This window comes from Cavia porcellus, unplaced genomic scaffold, assembly GCF_034190915.1.
Source record: "Cavia porcellus strain 051 isolate PalLab524CR breed Dunkin Hartley unplaced genomic scaffold, mCavPor4.1 scaffold_15, whole genome shotgun sequence".
Classification (NCBI taxonomy): Eukaryota; Metazoa; Chordata; class Mammalia; order Rodentia; family Caviidae; genus Cavia; species Cavia porcellus.
The window spans coordinates 55,528,718-55,555,316 of record NW_026947498.1 but is presented as its reverse complement, the minus strand read 5'-3'; positions in this window follow the sequence as shown (position 1 = coordinate 55,555,316).

Genomic DNA, 26,599 nt, shown 5'->3' with positions numbered 1-26,599 from the left:
TGACAGTATCTGCAGCTATTTGGAGACAACAAAGGCATTATGATAACTATTGTTAGTTTTGTAAGGTTTTGAAGTCCTGTATCCCTTAAACTGGTTTATTTTTGTTTGGTTTTATCCTGCTTTATTTTCCTTGGTTTAATCCTCTTTAAAACAAAAAACCCCTGCATGACCAATAAATACATATATTTATGATTTTAACAAACTATTACTGGATAGTCTTCTAAAGACTAGAGTTTACAGCAAATTATCTTTCCAAGAGCGGTTTATAGGGTGCTCATACTCGTCCTATGTCTTCACCTTTTTCAGTACAGTACGCAGTAAAAATTGTTTTGTCTTTGCTAAGTTGGCAAGGGAGCTGGGCATGGCAGCACACATCTGTGATCCCAGCTCTCCGGAGACTGAGGCAGTAAGTTGGCTGTGATTTAGAGGCTAGCCGGGACTACACAGTGAGTTCAAGATCAGCCTGAGATTAATAGCAAGACCTTGTTTCAAAAAAAATTTTTAAATAAAAAACAAATAAATTGGTAAGGGAAAATAATATTTTACTGTCATTTTAATTTTTAAAATAATGTCATGTATTAAGTGAAATAGTTTTGGATATCAGAAGATTTATTTACATTTCCTTTAAGGTAAATTTTTTTATACTTTTTTCATTTTGCATTGCTTTATTGACTTTTTTTATTTATATAGGCTGAGGAATATATCCTTTGGGCCATGTCATGAATTGTAAACAAGTATTTTTCCCCAGCTGATCATTCGTTATCATTATTTAGGTATTCTAATGCCGTTACAATTTGAGTTTAATTACAGGGGGCCAAATTAATCATTCTTTTCATTTATGATTTCTTATTTTGAATTAAGCTTAGAAAGCTCTTCCTAACAAACACACACACACATGCACACACACCATCCATGTGTCTGCATAGACAATATTACCCTAGCATATTTATAACTTATTTTTTTACTTATTTCCTTAAAATGCCTGGAGTTTTAATAAAAGTAATGAGATGGATATCAAACATTTAAATTTTTTTTAGATATCAGGTCATCCTAATTCCAATACAGTGCTTACACACTGAGCTGTTACACTATTCTTGCCCTATACTAATATCTGATATATATTTGGATCTATATACAAGCTTTCTTTTCTGTTTCACTTATTTGCCTGTCATTTTGTGCAATAATTAATATAATTATTATTAAAGTTTCCAAAAGCATTTCTTTGGGATGGTTATGTGATTTCTCTTATTCTTTTCATTAGTGAGTTAGAGTAGCCGAGTTGCCCGTTCCTCAGTGCCCCAATGCTGTTATCTCCAAGCTCCATCATCGTCCTGGTCAGGCCAGGGGCAGGACTGTCTCACTGTGAATACAAATAGTGGACCCAAAAGAGCGGCAGCTCGAGGTTGTCGTGAACTGTGTTTCCACAGAAATTTCTCCTGAAGGAGCTGTGAGCAGCACATTTTTGTAGCTGCCATATGCATTAGGGAAGAACTAGAAGTTAGAAAACTTGGTTACACAACTGTGACTTCCACCCAGGAGTCTGTACCGTCTTTGGTAATGCACTAAGTCTCACCTTACACCATGCTTGATAGTATATTAACAAAGTAGTAGACTATATCTGCTATAGCACTAACTTGCCCCACAATGATCTGTGTGTCTACCTTCTAGATAACCACCTGCTAGATAACAGAATACCTTCACAGGCTCCTAACTAGCAAGCCACAGTTGGGTTATGGGTTTAGCAGGATATTGATTGCTCTCATTTATTCTCAGCTTCGAGGGTGTTCAGAGAACAAAAAGTGTGCCTCTGGCTACAAGCAACTTCATCCACTTATCCCACTGAGAAAAACACATTTGCAAAGCACGCTATATTTGGAAAAGAATAGGGAAAGGTGCCTTAAGGGGAGCAATCATGTTATATGCCTTTGCTTACTGGGTGGCTAAATATTAGTGATACATAAATAAATGCTTTTGAATAAATGAAGAAACTGTCCTGAGTTTCAAACAGCTACCTGGCATTCACTGTTCTGCAATAACTTGATTATGATTTGTCACATCCACTGCACTGAAATTCACTGGAGACGGGACTGTGTCTATGTTTTGCTTGTCGCTATATCCCTAACAGTGCACTGCAGGCTGGCGTCTAGCAGTCATTTGATCAGCACTTATTGTGTGAGTAAATTATAAGCCTTCTTTGTTTCAAGTGGCATATATTGAAGTCTTTTTTGGTCATTGTAGCCAAGTTTGGCCTGTTAGATCTTCCGTGTCCTCAACAGCTCCTGGAGATAACTAGAGTATGTTCTATCTTATCCTTACAACGTGTGGTCTGCCTGCCTGGCTTTTATAATGGCTGCTTATTCTCCAACTTTCTAGTGTATTCATCTGTCCAGGCCTCAGGGAAAGACAGACGCTTGTCTGTGGTAGTTTTCCTCCTAGGCAGTTTGGTACCCACATTATCCTGAGAAGACTTCTGTCAGTGGGCTCATTGCATGGCACTGTATTTGTCTACTAATCTCTCTGTTTCCTACAATGCCAGGCAAAATGACTGGGATGTAGTAGGTATTTCTCACATGTTTGTTAAACTGAACTTTAAGAACACTCACTATATTGGAAAATGATTAGTCAACCAACAAATCAGCACATAAAATGGTCATTAAGTCATCAGGTGTTTTCTGAAATCACTGTCACGAGCCTAGCAGTCGTACCAGTGCTGAACAGAGGGCAACAAAGGGCGTGAGTGTCCTGGGGAAGGTTGAAACTGTCAGCATAGTAAAAGAGAGCATGTAGTATTCTGAAGCTGAACTCTCATGGTTTAATCTCATCTTTTCTATTTAGCTAATTAGTTCTGGGCTAAGCTGCACCTGGGGTACTAATTTTATCACTTATAAAATGGAAATGATAAAAGCATCTACCATTATACTAAGTCTTTACACATTTAAAGATTTTTTTAAAGAGAGTTCTGAGATGATGGTGGAGTGGGAAGCAGCAGAGAAAGAGCCTCTCCAACATTCAGTGTCCAAACACTGGGATAGAGCATCACGAGAAAGAGAAGGAGGGAAGTGGGTCCCCTGGATGCGAAAGGATCTGAGATGAAGCCCATACAGAGGGATAATCCAGGAATTCAGCAAAAATAAGAAAACCAGGCCCACCACCATGGGCCTGAGGGGCCTGACCCTGCAGCCTCAAGAAGAAGCTGCACCGAAGCTCTCCAGTGAGCCTCCCGCCATGGGCCCAGAGAAGAGGAGGCTGTGCCCCAGGAAGCATCAGTGAACCAGAGTTTGAGACCCAGAATCAAAGAAAAAATAAGAAAGAAAGGAAAGTGAGATCAGGAGGTAAGGAAGGAGGGAGGGAGGGAGCTGTGCAGGGGCAGAGAAAGGAAGGGAGACACGAAATTGCTTGAGGTAGTATCAACAATGAAGTGCCGAAACTGTCTTCTTTACCTTCTGTTTCCTTTATCCACATAGGAAGGCAAACAAAAAAAGAGTGAATTTGGCCCCGAGGAAGCAAAAGTTCTTAGATTCCAGCAATTTTGAAAGGCTTTCATGGGGCTGGACTGGGGATGCTATATTTAACCTTCTGAGTATGAAATGCTGAAGATTCCATAATCGATATATTAGAGATGGAAGATGTTGATACCTTTCTGTATTATTTCTACTCTCATGCTCACAGGCAGAGTTGATGCCTTTTAATATAGGATGGGTGGAAGGAGACAGCAGGGTGAATCTCTTGCAAATGGGAAGAGATCCAAGAGAATAAGCATGAGGGGTGAGCAGGGGAAAGGGAAGTAAGCAGAATTAAGATACGCCGTGTTCAGGAACCAATAATCTCAGTGAGTGTAAACATTATATGTCATAAAAATGAGCTAAGAAAAATAATAGCAAGAGTAAAAATGGGGGAAGAGGGAGAGAGATGAGTGGGAAGGGAAAGGAGATTTTTGAAAAAGCAAGCAGTGTTACGTACATGAATACACTACCTGAGATGAATGCAAATTTTATGTACTACAAACATATGTGATGTTTGCAGTGATGCCTTTTATCCAACAGGTGCCTTTGGAGATCTACAGGGACTCACATGGCACTGGGAAAAGGAAAAGACTCAGGTATGTATAGTTTGCTAGAAAACAAGACAGCCTTATGGGTAATAATCAAAAAGTCCTTTTTTTTTTTAAGAGTAGTGTAGTCTATTAAGAAGGAAAAATAGTAAGGAATTCATGTGGAAACACTGCTCAGAATCAAACCAGTTCAGCTGGACTTGGTGACACACATCTGAGCTCTTCAATCCCGAGGCAGAGACAGCAGGATTGAGAGTTTCAGATCAACCTAAGCTAAATATGGCGTTCAAGCACAGCTTTGTTTCCAAAAGCAATAGAGGACTTGAGATGTAGCTTAGTGGTGGATGTGAGCTAGTATGGGATGTGAGGTTAAAAGGATAAGGAGTGACTTGTCTTGGCTAGATCTTTCATTTGGCTCTGTCCCCTGGATGCCCCTGCTGACTCAGCACGAGGGTAGGAAGATGGATTCCATCAGCAGAGAGCAATGGAGAAATCAGGTCAGGAAATCATGGCACCCCATCCTGCATCTTCCATGGCCTAAATCTGAGCAAAATCCTTGCCTCCCTGGCCTTCATATTTTAAGTGGATGTTCTGAGAAATAAGTAAGATTATTATAATGTATGTAAAGTGAATGGCACAGAATCTTATTAGTGTATTTATTAGAGCATGATGACTCAAGGATATTATGATGATCTCAGTTTTACCTTAGGTAAACTAAAGTTTAGTAAATATTGATAGTGATAAAATGGCTTAATGAACTTTATCTTGGAACTTTTTTAAAAGAACAGATATATTTATTGAGAGAAAGAAAGCTTCTGTCTGAGAGAGAGACAGGAGGAGTCTCAAGTGGGTTGCCAAAGGTATCTTGGAACTCTTGAGTGGAAAATTCACATACAATACAATACAATACAATACAATACAATATTTTCTATACATTTATGCTCTAATTATAGTTTTGTATACTAACATACTAAATACTAAAAAAAAAAAATTTAAATAAATCCATGTATTACGATCAGCATAGTTGAGGACTTCTGGGAAGACAGTGGAGTGGTGAGCAGCAGACAAAAGGCCTCTCGGAAATTTGGTGTCCAGGCACTGGAATATAGCAATGGGAGGAAGACAGGAAGAGGGAAGTGGGTCACTGGAGACCAGGAAGTATCTCAAGCAAGAAGTGAAGCCTACAGGGAGAGGAAGGAGACTTCAACAAAGAAAGAGGAGGTAGCAGGCAATGCTTTTTCCCTGAGCCTGGACTCACTGTGTGGGAAGGGTGGCTCAAACCCAGTGGAAATCCAGGGACTCTGGTGACCTCAGAGGCCTCCATGGCGAAACACACCATTGGAGTGGAGCAGTGGACAGAATGGACTGCAGTGACTGGTGAGTTATTCGGGCTCAGAGTCTTCCAATTGGCTGATAGTCAAGCTGGAGAGGGGCCAACTAACCTCAGAACACAAGAACAGCTTCTGGGGCTGGAGATTTAGCTCAGCAGCTTAAGCGCCTATGTGGCAAGCGCAAGGTCATGAGTTCAATCCAAATGAACAGCTTCTGGTGAGCTCCATCTAGTGGCCCAGTGACAGGGTGAGGCTGCCAAGCTGGAGGTGGTAGGAGGACAGGGAGCCAGGTTCAAAGTTGCAGGGAGCTGAGTTTAAGATGACAGGAGGCACATAGATTCTGCAGGCTGAACAGATCTGGCTCCAGCCTCACAGCCAGACACTAGCCTGAGACTCAGTGGAGTTAAATGTGTATGATTTTTGGAATTATCCACACTCTACTGTAAACCTATGGTTAGCTTGCTGGAATTAATCAACTCGGATCTGAACTCTGTGCAGATTGTCCACCTTACAGTGAACAATGTTTTCTTATTTTTATCATTTTCCCCTCCCTCTGCCTCTTCCCCCATTTTTACTGTTAGAACTTTTTTCTTGTTTATTATTGTTTTAGACAAGTGTGAACACAATTCCTACTGTTTTTTTGTTCACTGTTGCTCTGTTCTGCTCTTGTTTTTATTTCTTTCCTCTCCCCTTCCTGTGTTCTGCACCAGTTTCTCAAAGTTCGAGTGCTCTTCTTTTGTCCTCTAGCCGTGCTTTTAATCTCTTCCTTTTCTTCTATTTCTCTAGTTTTTCCCCCTAATCTCATCTAAATTTTCTCCCCTGAGGGTAAGATCACTATGTTGAGTATTTATTTCCTGCATACAATTTTCTGGTTCATTTGAAGATTTTATTATACAACCACCAATCTAGTCCATATAGTTAAAGGCTGCAAATTAATTGCTACCGAATATTTTCATTTGCTAGGCTGTGTTTGCTGTTATTGTTGTGGTAGACTGCACCACTTAGGTAAAGTGGCGTAATTGTTCTAATCAGTTGTTTTTTCTGGTATGCCAATCAACTGAGATTATATAAATATCATATAAAATAATACAAGCCAGTGGCAAAGAATAAGGGGCTGGGCCAAGTAGGCAACAACTTCTTATCCCAAATAAATTGAAGACATCGGATCCCGAAAGACTCTGGAATTTTTAAAATTCTATTTTAGTTATCTTTTTTTTGATACTGGGGATCAAACTCATGACCTCATACTTACCGGGCAGGTGCTTATGCTGCTGAGCAAAATCCCAGCCCCTAAATTCTATTTTAAAGAGAATGAAGCCAAACAAAATAAAACAGAATAAATCCAATCAAACAAAACATTGAAAGTGATACAAGACTTCAACACAGGATTATAGCAAATCAACAGTGGCTACAATAATGCCTCCTGTTTTCTTCAAAATTGCTGCACATACCATCAGACATAGTAAAATCAAACAAAGTAGAACAGAATAAAACCAATCAAAACAGAACATTAAATAAAACAAAGCAATGCAATGTAACAAAAGAAAATAGAACAATACTGGATTTCAAAAACAAGACAGAAGGAAATCTCTGGTATTTGCCATGTTGCATACTGTCATCCTCTAAATAGATGCTCAGGTTACCAGCTTGAGGCCTGCAAAGTCAACCAAATAATACAAGCATTAAGTTGTTTTTGTACCCCAGTTGCTAATGATTCAGCATGTGTTTGCCAAATCAGCAGGTTGCTTACAGAGGGGAGGAAAGAGTGATGTTCTTGTGTCTCAGCCCATGTGCCAGTTGTCTCATGGGAAGGCAAACTGACTTCTTGTTTCTCCTCCCAGAACCCAGATGCCTGCTACAGACTCAAAACCCAAAAGCCACCTACATCTGGAAGACATCTCTGAGCAGTAGTCATTTCCTAACGGTTCTAAATCCTAGCTATGAAACTACCCTTCATTAGCAATTTACAAGCATCACCCCAGGAATTAAACTGAGAAAAATAAAAGAAAATGGATAGAATTTTAAGCAAGATGCAACCCCAGACTTCCAATTCACCAAAGGCAAATGTAGGGGGCATTAAGGTGGTACAATCTGAAAGTTGCCCACCTGTACTCCCTGAAGTGGTAATAGCAGAAATAACAAAGCAGATGAACACGGCTCTAAAAAAAAAAAAAAAAAATCAAATGAGCAATAGCTTCTCAGTTAACTGCAGAGAAATGCATAATGAAAGACACCATAATGAAAGACATGCTTAGTGACTCTAAAGCAGATACAGATAAAAAAAAAAATAGAGAAGCTTAGAAACATGATGGAAACTATGAACACCCAACATAAGAAAGAAATGAAATCCATAAAACAAATATCCAAGAGATTCAAAATTCATTGAAAATATACTATGCAGAATAAATAAGCCAACATGTAGACAGAATTTCAGATATAAAGACAGTATTGTGGTTGGTGGTCATGAACAGAAAGAATTCCTAAAATTAGCAAGGGACCATGAGAAATCAAACCAGCAGCTGCTAGATGATATGAAGAAGAATAACATAAGATTGATCAGAGTCAATGAAAAAGCAATAGGTAACACCAATGACATTTTAAAAAAAAGCCCTGTTCACAGATGTCATGGCAAAAAACTTTCCAAGCAAGGAAAAAAGAATTTAACACACAGGTAAATGAGGCATATAGAACATGATAAAAACATATATAGAACATAATAAAAAAACCTACAATAAGGCATATAATATTCCAGAAATTCAACACAAGAACAGAATATTAAAAGCTAGCAAAGAAAGAAAATAAATTATCTACAAAAGAGAGCCTATCAGAATCACAGCAGACTTCTCAACACAAATCCTCAAGCCATAGAGAGCTTGGAATGAAGTATTTCAAGGCCTAAAAGAAAACAACCTCCAACTCAGAATGATGTACCTTCTAAAACTGTCTCTCAAAATTGATGCAGATCCAGGCACAGTGGCACATAACTGTAATTCCAACACTTGGGAGTTTGAAGCAAAAGGATTGTTAAGAATTTAAGGCCTACCTGTGCTACAAAGTGAGTTCAAGGCCAGCCTGAACTGTATAGTAAAACCCTGTCTCAAATGAAAAAAACAAAGAAAAAAACCAAAGGTCTACAATGCAACTTAGCAGCACAGCACCTGCCTGGCAAACATGAGGTCCTAAGTTTGGGTCCCTCCCCCCAAGCAAATAAGATACTTCCATGGAAAAGAACACCTGAGAAAATTCATTGCCATCAAACCAGAATTGCAAAGTTGTTTCAAAGGTTATTCTAAGAAGAGATAACACATGTTACAACTCCATGAACTCCAGCAAATGAAGCCACCAGGGAAGGCAGGCAATTAAACATAGGGTAAAATAAAGGAGCCAACAATAAGAAAATAACATGACAAGGATAAGCCAATACATATCAGTTATAACCATCAATGTTATAGGTCTCAATTCACTAAACAAAAGCAACAGACTGGCATAATGCACCAAGAAGTAAGATTCAGGTTGGGGATATGACTCAATGGGATAAGCACCTGCCTGGCAAGTGCAAGGTTCTGAGTTCAATTCCCAATACCAAACAACAACAACAAAAAGTAAGATCCAACAATATGTTGTATATAAGAAACACATTTAACTCTAAAAATAAATTAATATGGGACTTGCAGGAAGACGGAAGAGAGCTGAGCAGTGGAGAAAGAGCTTCTCCAAGATTTGGTGACCAGACTCTGGAATATGGCAATGTGAAGAGGAGAAGGAGGGAAGTGGGTCACTGGGACCCAAGAAGGATCCAAAGATAGAACTGAATCCTATAAGGGGGAGCAAAAGAAGAGACTTCAACAAAGATGGAGCAGGCGGCCCGCAGTGCTTTCTCCTTGAGCCCAGACTCATTGTGTGGGAAAAGTGGTTCAAACCTGCACATGCAGGGTAACTACTGGTGATGGCAAAGGCATCAGAAACACAACAGTGGAATGGAGCAGTAAACACAGGACATGGAAGTGGCCAGTGTGTTATTTGTGTTCAAATGTTCCCCAGAAGAAAGCAATTGGCTGGTAGCCATTATGGAGAGGAGTCAACTGAGCAAGTAGTTGGTAGACTGCAAGTCAAAGGATAAAAAACCAAAAATGACACTCCAAGTGACAGGAACCTAGAAAAAAAGCAGGGGTAGCTATTTTGCAGACAAAGTAAATTTCAAGTCTACTGATAAACAACGAAGATCACTACATTCTTATAAAAGGAACAATCCAAGAGGAAGAGACAACAACCATGATCAAGCTAAGTGAGATGACACTCATAAAGTAAATGCTAGGGCTGGAGGTTGCTCAGTGATAGTATTTACCTAGCATGAATAAATAAATATGTATGCTTGTATTTCAGTGGTGGTATTGAAGCCAGAAATGGAATAAATATAGTAAATTCAAACAAAAAAGCTATTTCATTTCAACTCCAAAAGCACATGTGTTAATTGACTACCCGAGGAACTAAGACCCGAGTATCCCAACATAATGTTATCGTGGGTTTTTATACAAACATCAATACATTGTCTCATTGGCTATAGTAGTCAAACTGGAGATATGAATGATCCTGCTTTTAAAGATAAAATACACATTGATTTTGGGAAATCCTGGAAAAATGGATTTTTTTAATTCAACAGAAGGTATTTTTATGACTTGAGAGGGAAAAAGATATCAAATTAAATCTGAGTGACAGGGGCTAGGGATTTAGCTCAGCGGCATAAGAGCCTGCTGTGCAAGCAGGCAGTCATGAGTTCGATCCCCAGTACTGATAAAAAAGAAAAAGACAGACAAAAAAAAAAAAATCTGAGTGACAGTGTACATAAGTACTTTAAAATCAAATATCACAGCTGAGATGAGATGTTTCCAGTCAGAACTGCAATGGTTGCTCAGTTTTATAATTGCTCTCGTTCCCATTGAATAACTCCAGCTGTTTTCAAAAATCTACAAACACTAAGCAAAGAAAGAAGAAAGCAACAGCACTTTTGTTATGTCCAACTGGTAAACAATGGGTGGCATATAACTTATGTTAAGCATAATTAAGCACAAAATTAACATCATTTGTATTGCAATGAAATAAGGCAGCTGAGACAAAAGCAAAACATCTCCAATACGCTGCTTTAATGATCTAAATTGACATTGCCGAGTTATATTTTTACAAAAAGTAAGGACGAAGGGTCAAACAATTAATTTTGTTTCTGGATGTATGGGCATAAGCTATGATTAAAAGTCTGGAGCAATTTTCATCCTATTAGCCATCAAGCTTGATAAATCTTAACCTTCTATAAACTTTGCCACTTATTATATATCTAATTACCTAGAACTGATCAGAAAATAATCCTGACCTTGCATTTTATTAGGTATAGCATCAAGAAAAGAGATAAATACTTTAATTGATAAAACTTTAGGAATAGAAATTTACAAAAGAAGTCAAGGAGAAAATTATTTTCATCTCACTCCAGAAAGAATAGCTGCTAACAAGAAATCAACTGATAACAAATGTTGGCAAGGCTGTGGGGAAAAAGGAACACTGCTCCACTGTTGGTGGGACTGTACACTGGTACAACTACTATGGAAATCAGTATGGCGATTTCTAGAAGACTAGGATTAGAAGTTCCATTCAATCCAGCTATTCCCCTCCTGGGTATTTTCCCAGGAAAACTAAAAATGTCATATCACAGTGATATATGTGCACCCATGTTCATAGCAGCACAGTTCGTAATAGTCAAATCTTGGAAACAACCAAGATGCCCATCAACCATAGAGTGGATGAAAAGATGTGGTATCTTTAATACTATGGAATATTACTCAGCTATAAAAAGGTTGATCTTGAGGCCTTCATAGGTAAATGGAGACAACTTGAGACTATCCTTATTAGGGAAATAAATAAGAATCATATAAATATCACATTGTGTATCTAGTATAAAAAGTAATAAGAAATATAAGAGTAATAAAACCCAAAATGTGTAATTGCTATTTTTAAAAAAAGATGAAAAGAAAGTGCTCTAAAGGATATAACTGCATGACGCTCAAGTGTGTAGGACTGGTAACCATATTATTAAGTTTTTGTTGAATCATTGAACAGAAGTGTTTGCAGTCTTGATGTTTGAATGTTCACTTTGTATGCTTTACTTTTGTAACTTGAACAACTATTTATAAGAGAACAATACGTAATTTATCAACTAGTGACTTCTTACTGTATATATTTTTTTGAAATTATGTATTATTTCTACCCTTTTTTGTTCTGTTTTTTCTCTTTAAATAAAATTTTTAAAAAAGAAAATTATTGTCACAGCATTTAAGTACTGTGAAAGCACTTGAAAACAAGTCAATTCATCCACTCAACAAATATTTACTTGGGTTATACTATTTTAATAGGCGTTTACTTCCCCACCATGATTATGTTAAAAATTCAAGGCTTTTAAGTTTGTCACAGTCCAGTGAGAGTGAAAAGCATTGATAGACACAATTGTAACACAGTAAGAAATGGAGAGGCGGTCCAAGGTCCCAAACTAAAATAGCAAGCAAGGAAGGAACACACACACACACACACACACACACACACACACACACACACACAAAAGACATTTTCCTTTATCATGTAGAAAGGAGTCAAGAAACCTTCAGAGAAAGTGATGCCATAATGGAATCTCCTGCATGAATGTGGGGCAATTTTCATAATCATCTTCATTAATAGGTAAAATATTATCCCTAGGAAATGGCTATACTCTGACTCAAAGCTGGGAAGTAAGCTGGGCATGGTGTTGCCCACCTGCAATCCCAGCACTGTGGGAGGCTGAGGCAGAAGGACCAAAATACTCAGCAGCTTAGCAAGTTAGGGAGGTTCTGTCTCAAAATAAATATTTTTTAAAAGGGCTTTACCGGGACATGGAGGCTCATGCCTGTAATTCCAACGCTCAGGAGACTGAAGCAGGAGGACACCCTTCAGTTCTAAGCTGGCTTGGGAAACAGAGTGAGCTTAAGTCCAGCCTAAACTACACAGTTGAGGATGTAGCTCAGTGGTAGACCACTGGCTCAGAGTGTGCAAGATCTTCAGTTGAAGGCCCAGGAAGGAAAAACAAACAAATAAAACAAGCAAACAAACACAAACTACATAGCAAGAATGTATCTCATAAAACAAAAATCAAATAAAACAAAGACTAAGAATATAGTTCAACGAAAGTTCTGGATTCAATTCCCAGTATAAAAACAAATAAACATAAAGATCAATAAGTTGCAGGATCAAGATTTATTTGAGCCATCTCTACCTGATTCAGTGGTGTACAGTATAACTGTGCATTGTATAACTGTGTCTAATAAAGAAAAACTAATGGTCAAGAAAAATACTGTGTGCATCACCAAAGCACAATATTTTTTTTTTACTGTTACTTGTCTTTCCAAAAATTTTCAATGCACTCTTCCTTTCTTACAATTGTTCCCCTGCTCACTAAAAGAATATATTTACTGGCTTGTATTTCTATCATACTATACTAAGAAATTTTCAAGAAGGCCAAAAATGTGACAGATATGCAGGAGAATAGGCATGAAAGCTTGAGACTGTGGCTGAGAAAAGAAGAAATTCTACTAGGATTTTTTAATTTTTAATTTTTTTATTAATGCATGTTAGCAGTGCATAATGATTACATTCATTGTGTGGAGCTGGTACATGTACAGAACACATTTTATTTCCCTTTACTTCCCCTTCCCCTCCTTTCCTCCCCCATCTTTTTTCTTGGAAATGCTCATTTAATTAAATAAATAATCCCAGATTTAATCAGTGGGATGGGAGATGAATATTACAGATCCTGTGAAACAGGAGGACAAAGAGTTTATTACCAGTCCTCCTGATGTGGCGCAAGGTGGGTTTCTCCAAACATTTGCTTACCAACATGAAAGTTTCATTTTCAACCTACTGTACTTTCCAACTAAAAGAGAGTATGTAAGAGCTGCTGGCAGTTAGGCACTACCTTGATTATCTAAGGCCAGGAGTTCATCATACTGCAGATTCAGCTATGCATTAAAGAACTCTAAGCTGTGTGACTACTACTGTGAGCCTTAAAATACAGGATCTAGAGGAACTACAGACTTTTTAGCAGTTATTTTTGACTACTTGCTATCCAGTAAGGATTCCACGTTATGTAAGCCATAGTACTCAATTTCAGAATCTTGCCTCAAATAGACAATCAGGCAATTAGAATACATGTGCTTATGGATTTCAGCTCACTCTTTTTTTAATATATATTTTATTTTTTGGAAGTTCCTACCATTCTTATGGAGGCTTCCAGGGTTGTCACAGACTGGACTGCAAAGACAGCTATGGGAAGAGCCTAGATGCCCCCTTCCTTCCTGAACCTGGCACCCCAGGCTTTGCCTAGCCAAGGGCAGCGGTTTGACTCCTCTGACTTTTGGAAAGCCAGCCTAAAAGGTGCTTCAAAAGTTCAAAACATACTCATTTTGAAAGTACAGTCACAGTGCTATACACTGAAAACAATGCAAATGTGTAACATTTGTTGTATTAAATGAACCATGGAAGCAAGGAATCAAGGCAGTGCAGTGATGTGACCTGTAACCCAGCTATGTAGGAGGCAGTGGTGGGAAAATCACTTGAGTTCAGGCGTTCAAGACCAGCCTGAGTAAATATAGGAATAGTGACACACACCCCTAACCCCAGCGGAGGCAGGGGTATTTCAAGTTCAAGCCCACCCTGGGCAATTTAGCCATCTAGGCAAACCCTATCTCAAAAACAAAAATCAGGGGCGGGGATATAGCTCAATGGCACAAGCCCCTGCCTGTCAAACACAAGGTTATGAGTTCGATCCCCAGTACAAAAATAAATAAAGAAAGAAAAGTAAAAAAAGAAGCCAACTCATGCCTTCCTGTGAGTCAGGTGCATGTGGGCTGGGAGACAAGAACAGTACAGTGATCCTCACCCCACCCATAAGCAGCTGGCTGAGGACCTCAGGCTGAGACAACAGCAACTGAAGTAAAAAAAAAAAGTTTCATGCTTGTGTTGCTTGATTAACCATAGAGGCCTAAAGCTGGTAATCTGAGCATCTATTTGGAGGATAGTAATACGCATTATAGAAACTGTGGGCGATTTCCTTCTTGTTTTTGAAATTCAATGCTTTGTTCTCTTTGCTTTGTTTTATTCCTGTATTTAGTTACCTGAGCAACTATTCTGAAGATAACAATATACAATATAACGACCGTTGTTTAATTCCTGTCATTTTGTTTTGAAATCCTATATCGCTATTGTTTTTGTTCTGGTTTGTTTCTTGATTTTTCTGTGCTTTTTTTCTGTCTTTAAAAGTAAAAAAAAAAAGATGGGGAGTTTGGGGGTATAGCTTAGTGTTTTTTTTTTTTTAATTTTTATTTAAAGAAAGACTAAACAAAACAGAAAATATGTAGAAATAATACATACATTCAGAGAAAAAAATAAACAGTAAGAAATCACTAGTTGATGTTTACATATTGTCATTGTACAAATAGTTGGTCAAGGTACAAAAATGGAACATGTAAAATGGGAACTCAAACAGCAAGACTGCAAACAGTTCTGTTCAACTGTCCAACAAAAATTTAGTAACATCGTTGTCAATCCTATACACTTAATCATACATGCAGTTATCCATATCTTCATTTATGTTTAGATTAAACAAACTAAAGCAGGTTGAAATCATTCTGAACAAAGAATAATAGTGTTGCTGGATTTCACATCATGACACTCTGGAATCAGCACTGGGTAATGTAGTGTCTTTTTTTAAAAAAATTAATTTAAAGAAAGACTAAACAAAATAGAAAACAGGTAGAAATAATACATAATTTCAAAGAAAAAATAAACAGTAAGAAATCACTAGTTGATGATTACACATTGTCTTCTTACAAATAGTTATTCAACATACTAAAGTGGAGCATACAAAATGGGGATTCAAACAGTGAGACTGCAACCAGTTCTGTTCAACTATCCAACAAAAACTTACAAATATGGTTATCAATCTTATACACTTAAACATACACGAAGTTACCCATATCTTCAATTATGTTGAGATTGAATAAACCCATGCAGGTTAATATCACTCTGAACAAAGAATAATACATTGCTGGGTTTCACATTATGACACTCCAGGATCAGCACTGGGTATGTTAGTGTCTCATTTTCTTCAGAGTATCTGTTCATTTCATCATGTGTCCTAGGATCAGTTTTCATAAACTGTTTATAGATTCTACACATGCATGAGTCTTAACATGTATTTGTATCCTTTCTATATTAGAGGGAGAAACAAAACAAAGCAAGGCAAAACAAAACATATTCCTATAAACACATGAAACAAAATAAACATATACATTGTAAAAAGAGTTCTACCATAGTTCCTATGCTGTCTCTTGTTATCGCCAATAGAAGTGGCTATATTATCAGACATAATATAATTGAATATATCAGTACATAACAGTATTAATAAAAACACAACTTTGTATATAGTACAGAACTTCAAAAACCAGCAGTTATCAAACCAGAATGTGTGTCATAGAGTCTTGTCATCTTCAGTATAGTTGCCTGTACTCAGACTTGATACTATCAATCATATCAGTTTTGAATAAAATCTTCTCTGCCTCCTTTCTGTTATGCTCTTTTTTTTTGCCATCAGTTGTCTGCTTATCTTCTTCATTCTGTTTTCTGCTCCATTCATTGAGGCCTCTCTGCCACTGTTCCTGGAATCCTAGTACTTTTTTCTCTTTCTAGAATGCCCTGCAGTATTCTCTGTAGAGTTTGATTGGTGGTCGCGAATTTCCCAAGTTCCTCTTTGTCTTGGAAGCATCTTGTTTCTCCATTAATTTCTAGAGATAGTTTAGCAGGGTACATCAATCTGGGATGGAGGTTATTTTCTTTCAGGGCTTGGAATATTTCACTCCAGTCTCTTCTTGACTTGATGGTTTGTGTCGAGAAGTCACCTGTTATTCTGATGAGCTTTCCTCTATAGGTGATCTATTTCTTGTCTCTAACAGCTTTTAATATTCTGTTCTTATATTGAATTTCTGGGATCTTGATTATTATGTGCCTGGGTGTAGCTCTGTTTTGGTTGTAGATGGCTGGAGTTCTCTATGCCTCAGATATCAGAATTTCATTTCCTTTTCCTATGTTTGGGAAGTTTTCCTTGATTATTTCTGTGAATACCCTTTGTAGTTCCTTTGTTTGTACCCCAGCTTCTTCATTCACATTCTTTGTTCTCAAGTTATAGATTTTTTTTGTCATCTTCTGCTTGTTTCCTTGTTAATTTTTAAAAGTTTTCTCTTTCATACTCCCACATTGCAAAATTGTCCTCCAGTTTGGATAATCTATCCTTAGTTTCTTTTAAGCTGATTTGCCATCTTTCCATAGAGTTTTTAATTTCCTGGTGATCTCTTTGAATCTGCTTCATGTATTCTATATTTTTTCACATTCTTCATCAAATGGTTCTCTCCTTTGTTTGAGTTCCTCCCTTCTTCTCCCTGTGTCTGCTTGAGGGGTGCTTAGTATCTCTTTTATTAATCTTATATATTGCTTTATTTGGCTAAATATTTCCCCTTTGAATTCATCTATAAGGTCCTGAATATATCTCTGTATGTCCACTGGCACTGTGTCTGATATTGCATGTTTGCTGTTTTCATTCTCCTTTGTATTTACCTGTCCTGGGTCCATGTACTCAGGGATGGGACCTGGGGACTTTTTGTGATTGCTTCCTCTTCCCATCTTTTTTACTTCTTCCAGGATACCCCAGTTTCTTTCTTTGTTGGTTACAATTCTTCTGAAGCATGCTGGCTAGATGACCCTTCCCACTGTAGTGTGCTAGTGAGTTGCAGACAGGGACAGCTTATGTTGGCCCCTCCCCTCCAGATCAGTCAAGCTCCTGTGGCCTGCACTGTATTGCTTTGCGCTGTCTCCCCTCTGGGCAGTGGTGGCACCAGGGGCAGCAGCTGCAGACTTTTTGCCACCTCCCTTCTGGATCGGCGGCAGTGGCAGTGGTGGGGGCAAGAGCAGGGGCAGCCAGTGGGCACTGAATCACTCCACTCCTCCATCTTCTGGCGGGCCCATGGCAACAGGTCTCGTCAGTGGCCTGGTGGCACAGTAAGCAGCAGCTGGTGCACGGTGGTGCGGGGATCAGTCAAGCTGCTGTGGCCTGCGCTGTCAGTCAAAATTCTGAGGTTTCATTGGGTTAGTGTAGTTAGTGTGCACCGTGTAGCTTAGTGTTAAGGCCCTAGGTTCAATCTTCACACCCCACCAAAAAAGACCAGACAGACCAAGGTATAACCAATTCCAAAACAAAAGGAACAAAAAACGAAATAATTACATATAATAAAAACATGGAAGATATGCAAAATCTGTTTATATATTGAAAAAGTTATTATGAGAAAGAATTGATAATATGATTTTTTTAAGAAAAAAATCATTACAATTTCATGTTGAAAAAGTTAAGAATCAGAGAAATGCAGAAAAACCTGTAGAGAATATTTAATAAAATAACAATAGTTAACTTCCCTTTATATTATATAATGTATATTGGTTTGAACTTTTTAAAAACATATTCAATTAAGTTTATGTGATATACAAATACTTTTTCTTTTTAAAAAGAGTTGGCATTTCTGGGTTTTTCTACGTGAAAATTCTTTAAAAACTATAAGCCAGTGTCTGTAACTTACCTTGTAGTCCCGGATAATTAAGAGATTGAAACAGGAGAATCAGCTCTGCTTAAGAGTTCAAGACCAATGTGGGCAACACAGTGAGATGCCATTCCTAAAATAAAAAAATAAAAATTATGAAGTCTTAAATCATGGTATTATCTCTTTGTATTAGTGATAAATAGTAATCCATACTATTTGAGACACTTTGGGCAAAGAAATAGGAAGAATAAAGTTTCTAAAACTAAAAATGATAACATTAAGCATGAGTCTAACACCAATTTCCTAGTTACTTACAAGCATTTCTGAATTTTAATTCAGGTCTCTGGGTCCTGGTCCATTTTCCTTTCTATGGGCTTGTCTTCTGTTTTATATATAATCTACTAAAAATTTGCTGAAATGCAAAATTCACTGTCTCATTACAGAAGATGCAAATGTTGGAGTATTTCTGTGAGTAGAAGAGAAAGGAGTTGTTGTACTCAGAAGCCCTTATAATGATCCAGTGTGGAAACTTAAGAGTGTAGCGCATGTTACAGCTGATATCTAAAAGTCCCCCCAAAGTCTCATGAAGTCATAAGTGGGTTTTTTTTTAGATATGGCAGCACCTAGGATGTGTGTTCCTGGAACCAAGGGCATGATGCTGGGATTGATTCACTGATGCCAAGATTAAGAGTGTGAGTGCTACCTGCCCTGAGGGTAGCCTGGATAAAATATAAGGGAGAAAAAAATGCTAGAGTGCTCATTGTTGGTCACTCATCAATTATTGTGTTGCTTGTTGCTTGTGCCTTGCTGCCTGCCATGAATTATTTCTCCTCTGTGATGCCCCTCTGCCATGCCATGCTGTATTGGAGCCAGCTATCTGTGAACTGAAACCTGTACAAACTGTAAGCCAAATAAACTTTTCCTCTTTTAACTTTGGGTGTCAGATGTTTTGTCTCAGCAACAAGAAAAGTGACTAATACAGGACCAAACAACCACCCAGGACTTGACATGTTGATGTGGAGGTTTCATGATTTGTTTAGAACTACCAGACACGAATGCAGGTAGGAGGCATTTTTGCAACAAGGAGTGGTAATCTTACAAAATAAAATATTTACATGCAAGAGTTAGAAATGGAAAGTTTCCCCCAGTCAAATAGAAAATTCCATCAAGCAGAGATCAGAAATTCAGTGTGTGAGAATGAGGTCCATGGTGAACATTGCTGTTTCCACCCCTCATCTGGACAAAGTGAGCCATGTTCTGCACTCATTTGAATGAGAAGAGTTTTCTTGAATAGCAAAATCAAATTGTGAAAACACCTCCCAGGTGCTTCAATGAAACCTAAATACTCTCATTGTAAATTTATAGGATTCATGTTTAAATTGAAGAAAACAAAATTTGAACAAACACAGTTTTCAGATCTGGTCACCTCAATGTGCAGTTGTAAAAAGTTATCATTTCATTTAAGTCTAATAACCTCTAGCTGACCCAAATGAGTGGCTGATGTGTAAACAATGTTAAGATGGAAATCTCTGCTGAGACCTAAATCCAGATATAGTAGGTGACAAAATTAGCTGTGAGTAGGTCGTTTTCTAGAAATCTGAATCGAATTTGTGCCATTCCTAAATCTCTTCCTTCCCTGAAAGGTGAAAATTGGGGCTCTCATTTCAAAGCTGCAGAGATGGCTCCAAGGATCAATTTAGAAAACATATGGATACCCACATTTTTTGAAATATGAGGACCAAGGCCAAACTTTCACCTGAGCAATTTAAGGAGTGAGATGGGCACCAGCTTTAGGGAGTAACATGGAAAGTACCACAACACTGGGTAGCTCATGTTATGTATCGCTTGCGTCTAGATGTCCCCCAGAGCCTCATGGGCTCATAGATGGGGCTTTTTTAGAGGTGACTGAATCTAGAGTGTGTTATTGATTCATGGTGTAATGTTTGAATTAAGGGTAAGTGATTACTAAATTAGTCCACTGATTGGATTGCTACCAACTCCCAGAAGATTAGATACAGGATAATAGGCAGAAAGAGGCTTGTCTAACTCTTGTTGCTATGCTATTTTCTGCCTGTCATGAACTGTTCTGATATGCAAAGCCACCTGCCTTGGAACCAACCAATTATGGGCTGATACCTTTACAAACTGTGACCTAAGTAAACCTATCCTCCTTTATCTTTGGGCTTCTGGTATTTTGTCTCAGCAATGAGAAAAATAACTAAGACAGCACACAACTCAGAATTCTCCAGGGAAAAGTGGAAAGATGTTTTCTATGTGCCAGACATCCATTATTTTAAAGTAAGCAAGTGTGAAGTCACCTTCAAGTCTATTAGCCCTAGGGAGCTAAGAGGCCTCATCAAATAACAGCTAAAGAACAACCACATTCCTTGTCGTTGAAGGAAGGATGCATCATCTATGAGGGAATTGGAGACATGTGGGTCATATAACAAAGACTGTAGGTAAGGAACCCTAGCGGTACTCCACAATATCTGCAACAGATAGCATCAGTTGTATAATGAGAAACTGCATTTACTCAATGTTTGATCATGCGAAGAACTCACTAGGGATGGATTTGTAACTTATGGGTACAGTATTTGCTTGCCATGTGCTAAGTCCTAGGTTCTACCTCAGCACAAATGATGACTAGGTTAAAGGATAGATAATATATATTGCAAAACAGACCTTATAGAAATATGCCAAAATATTCATAGCTGAATTTCACAAAATGATATGACATAGGCATAGAACATAAGGCAAAAACTGTACAAAATTGGATATGATAATGATTTCCTGGATAGGATCCAAAAAGAACAGATAACAAAAGACAAATAGACAAACTGAACGTCATAAAAATTTTGCATATCAAAATATACTATCAACAAAGTAATAAACAACCCACAGAAAGGAAGAAAATATTCGCAAGCCATATATCTGTAAAATTTTTTTGTTGTTGGGTACCAGGGATCAAACTCATGACTTCCCACTTGCCAGGCAAGTGCTTTATGCCACTGAGCTAAATCCCTGGTTCTACAAGTCATATATCTGAATAAAGATTAAAACAAAAATATGCAGGGAATGCCTAAAGATCAACAACAAACTTAAATAAAATTCTTCAAAAATGAGCAAAAGATTCAAATACATATTTCTCCAAAGAGGTATCCCAGCTAGCTGTACAGGTACTGGAGGCTCTGAACTCCACTTGGCCAGGCGCAAGACCCCAGGCGCAAGACTCTAGGGAAGTGTTCCTTCTAGGTGCACAGAGGATCCAAGGTCTTCCCAGCCCAGTGTCCCAGCACAATCCATCAGGGGAATATCCAGCCAGCCTCACAGGTTACACAGGTACTGAGCCCTGCCCAGCCCAGAACCCCAGAACCACCCATCAGGGAGTGACCAGCCTGGACGATGGGTCTAGAAGATTTTCAGTTCTGCCCATCACAACACAAGGCTCTGATGCCATAATTTGGCAGTGTACTCTGGCTAGTCACATGGCTATTGGAGGATTGAAGCTCTGCCCAGCACAATGTTCCAGTGCAATCCGAGGGAGTGTGCCTGACCAGTTGCACACGTCTCAGAGCAAAATGACAAAATGAAAGAGCAAAATGCAGTCTCAGTCTTCCAGCCAGGAAACATTGAAACAGAAGACAGTGGAAATCACACAACTGAACTTTCTGACATGATAGCAAATTAAGTAAACAAACAACTCCATGAAGCAACAGAGGAAATCAGACCAGAAATAATCTCCTAGGTAAAAGAAGAAATGGCAAACAGTATAAAAGAATCATTGAGTGTATCTAAAGAAGATATAAATAAAAAAATAGAGGAACATAAAATGATAGAAACCTTGAATAAACAATATAAGACAGAAGTAGAACATATGAAACAGATTCAAAGGGATATTCAGGAAATTAAAAATTCCATTGAAAGCTGGAAAAACTGCTTGGATAAAGCTTAAGATAGTCTCTCAGACTTCAAGACAAGATGGAAGTTTATGAACACAAAAAGGAAGAACTCTTAAAAACAACAAGGAACCAGGAAACAACAATATAACAGCTGCAAGTTGATGCAAAAAGAAACAATATAAGATTGATACATGTCAATAAAAGAGCAGGGTGAATGCAAATGACATAAAAAGACTATTTACAGAAAGAATATCAGACAGTTTTCCAAACATGGGAAAAGAATCTGATATATAGATAAGTGAGGCATATAAGACCCCAACTAGCCATAAGCAAAATAGATCTTCGCCCATACATATAATAATAAGGATCTCAGAAATTCAGCACAAGAACAGAATACTAAAAGGTATCAGAGAAAAGAAACAGATCACCTATGAAGGAAAGTCTATCAGAATCAAGGCAGAATTCTCAACACAAATCTTCAAGTCAAGAAGAGCATGGAGTGAAGTATTTCAAGTCCTAAAAGAAAACAGTTTCCAACCCAGATTGATGTACCCTGCAAAACTATCCTTGGAAATTGATGGAGAAATAAGATACTTCCATGACAAAGATCTGAAGAAATTCATGATCACCAAACCAACAATACAAACAGTTCTGAAAGATACTCTAGAAAGAGAAAAATATAATTAAAATTTCAAGAATAACATCAGAAGGAAACCACTAAGCAGGACAAAAAATTAAACAGAAAAAGTAGAAAACCAACAACAGAAAGGTAACATGACAGGATGAGTCCATACATACCAATTATATCCATCAATGTAAAAGGTCTCAACTCACCAATAAGAGGAAACAGACTGGAAGAGTGGATTAAGAAACAAAATCCAACAATATTCTGTGTACAAGAAAACCATTTAATTGAAAAGGAAATTCATAGACTAAAAGTCAAAGGAGGGAAAATAATACTACATGCAACACAAACTGAGAAAGAAAATAAGGGTAACTGTTCTGTTTGCAGACAATGTGAACTTCAAATCAAGAATGATCAAAAGGATTAAAGAAGGTCACTACACACTTTTAAGGGAAAACTTGAAATGGGAGAGATTATAATCACAAATATATGTGCACCAAATAGGGGAGCACATAATGATGTAAAATAAATCTTAATAGACATGAAAAATCAAATAGACAATAATACATTTGTAATAGTAACACCACACTGTCACAAAAAGACAGATCAACCAAATGAAAAAAATCAGCAAAGAAATAACAGAACTGACTCAAACTTATGAACACATGGCCCTAATATATGTGTACAGACTGCTCCACACAACAACATTAGAATACACATTCTTCTTGGCTGCACATGGGTCATTCTCTAAAATATACTAACCCACAAAACATGTTCAAGTAAATGCAAAGAAATTGAAAAAACTCCACACATATTATCTGTCCATAGCACAATAAAATTGGAAATTAATGACATAAAAATCATAAGAATCCCATAAACACATGGAAATTAAATAACACTCTCTGAAACAACCAGTGAGTCACCAAAGAAATTAAACAATAACTACAATTGAATCAAAATGTGAATACAATTTACCAGAACCTATGAGGCACCTATGAACCTATGAAAGCAGTCTTCAGAGGAAAATTTATAGCAGCAAATTCCCACATCAGGAAAATGGAATGAACACATACCAACAACCTAATGCTGCATCTCAGATTTCAAAAGAAGAGCAAATGAAGCCCAAAGCCAAAAGAGGGGAGGAAATTATAAAGATCAGAGAAGAAATCAATGCAACTGAAATTTTAAAAACAATATAAAGAATCCATGAATTGAAGAGCTGGTTCTTCGAAAGAATAAATAAAATTGTAAGCACCTAGATAACCTTATTAAAAAGAGGAAAGAAAAAACCCTGAAACCCACACAATAAGAAATGAAAAGGGTGAAATCACTACAGACCCTGTGGAAATACAGAAGATCATCAATACCTACTTCAAAAACCTTTACTCTCATAGGTTCAATAACACAGAAGAAATGGACAGATTCCTAGAAAAAAATGAATTACCAAAACTGAATCAAGAAGATATAACTCCTGAATAACCTAATTTCAGCTAATGAAATTGAAAATATAATTAGAACCTTACCAAAGAGAAGCCCAGGTCTTGATGGATTCCTGCAGAATTCTACAAGAAATTTAGAGAAAACTTAATGCCATCACTCCTCAAACTCTTCAATGAAATTGAAAGGGAAACAATTTTCCCTTGGAAGCAAGTATTATCCTAATACCAAAACCAGAGAAAGACTCACCCAAAAAAGAGAATTACAGACCAATCTTCCTAATTAACATAGATGTAGTAATCCTCAGTATAATACTGGCAAATAGAATGCAACAAATCGTCAAGAAGATTATATATCATGATCAAGTGGGATTCTTTCTGTTTATTTTTGAGGTTGAGTCTCATTACCATGCCTGGGCTGGACTTGAATTTGTGACCTTACTGTCTTAATTTCCTTACTTTTCTTCCAAAGTGTGGGCAAATAGTTGACATTCAACAAGAATTTGTTGCACAAATGAGGAAATGAGAGGCATTCGCCTTTGAGGGAGGAGAATATCCTGACCTCATTATTTCAAGAACTTATCACAGCAACTCAATGAATTCCCAGAGCTCTCCGTTACTACTCATTTGTTATACTTAGCAAGATCAGAAAACTCTTGAGTTAAAAGAGCACTTAATTTGAAACACTAAGTGAAAAAAATTTTACCTAGAGAAATATGTACTGATGCAAGGCAGATGTCAGACAAAACGAAGAGTTCAACTAGCCATATTTGGGCAAAAGAGAAAATCATGTGAAAAATCTGAAAACTTATATAGAGACCTCTGCTAGATTTAATTTCAGACATTTATGTATTTATTTGTCTTTTTAAGACAGAGTTTCGCTATAAGGTTCAGGTTCGCCTTGAGCTCCCTTTGTAGCCCAGGGTGGTTTCAAACTTGCAATGATCCTCCTGCCTCAGCCTCCTGAGTGCTGGGATTATAGGCTTGTACCACCAAGTCTGGCTACCAAATCCTTTAAAACAATCAGTAGATTGATAAGTATAATTGATTTTTTTATTGATAAATATGATGTGTGTTTCAAAAGAAATGATTACAGCAAAAACACATTGCCATGGATCCCCCTCAAAATCTTCACCCTTTCTTTGAACACACTTTTCTGGTGGTTCTTTCTGCAGCTGCTCTGGAGTCCTCTTTCCTGAGTCTTTCATTGGACTGTCCTAGCTGTCCTGAATTAATTCTCTCCTTTTTCTCAAATCCATTTTATTCAAACATAAAAGAAAGAAGAAGAAGAAAAAACTACAGCAAAATTTTGAAGTACATCAATCAGGTCATAACAATGGTACATGCACTGTGTGTTGTTGGCCCCAAATCATTCACTCAGAGCACAAGACATCTGCCATCAATTATCCGAACAATACCAGCACAAACCTTTCTCTTTATCAAACTCAGAGAAATCAGTAGGATAATATCTTAAGTATCATTTTATGTACATAGACATGTACATATGTTTTTTTCTTTTATTTTGTTACACTAATAAAACAACATGATGTTTACACATGTGTATCTTTTTATTTCACTAATGAATATATTTAAAAAGTGCAGCCATTTACCTATAAAAGTATCCAACTTAGTATTCTATATGTCTGAGTAGTACTGCATTGTATAAAAATACCACATCTTTTTTATCCATTCCTCAATGACTGGCATTTAGGCTGTTTCAAGATCTGGCTATTATAAACTGTGCTGCTATAAACATGGGTGCACATACATCACTGTGGTATGATTTTTTCTTTTGAGAAAATACCCAAAAGGGAAATAGCTGGGCCTAATGGAACCCCTAATCCTAGATTTTTGAGGAATCTCCAAACTTATTTCCAAGTGGTTGTAGCAGTCTGTATTTCCACCAACAGTGGAGGAGGACTCCTTTTCCCCCACAGCCTCTCCAGCATTTGTTATTGGTTGATTTCTTGTTACTAGCCATTCTTTCCAGGGTGAGGTAAAATCTCGATGTTGCTTTAATTTGCGTCTCTCAAATGATCAGTGATGTTGAACATTTTAAAATTTATTTGCTGTTCATATTTCTTCATCTGAAAAGTACGTATTCATCTCAGATGCCCATTTCTGGATTGAGTCTTTAATCTGTGAGGACTGATTTTTTGAGTTCTTCATATGTTCTAGCTAGTAATCCTTTGTCTGAAGAACAGCTGGCCAACACTTTCTCCCACATCATGGCTTGTCTCTTCATTCTGTTGGCATTTTCTCTTGCTGTCTAATGATTGGTATTTATGTGATAAATTTTTTTAGCCAACCACTCTGATTAAGCTAATGCATGTCTTCTCTTAGGAACTGCAATCTTGGAAAACAGACTGAGTTTATTTGGTTGCTTCTTCCCCCTCATAGGACTATTCCTTAAAGTAAAAGGGAAATGTGTATGAAAGTACTGTAAATATGTATACATAAAAATAAAATTTAAAAAACTTAAAAAAGAAGATAATTCCCTACAAGTGTCATGAATAGATTCTCAGAAACTGTGAGACCTTGGACTGTGCGGGGAGCAGCCAACATCATCTGTTCCTTAACACAGAGCCATTGAAGTTCAATTGT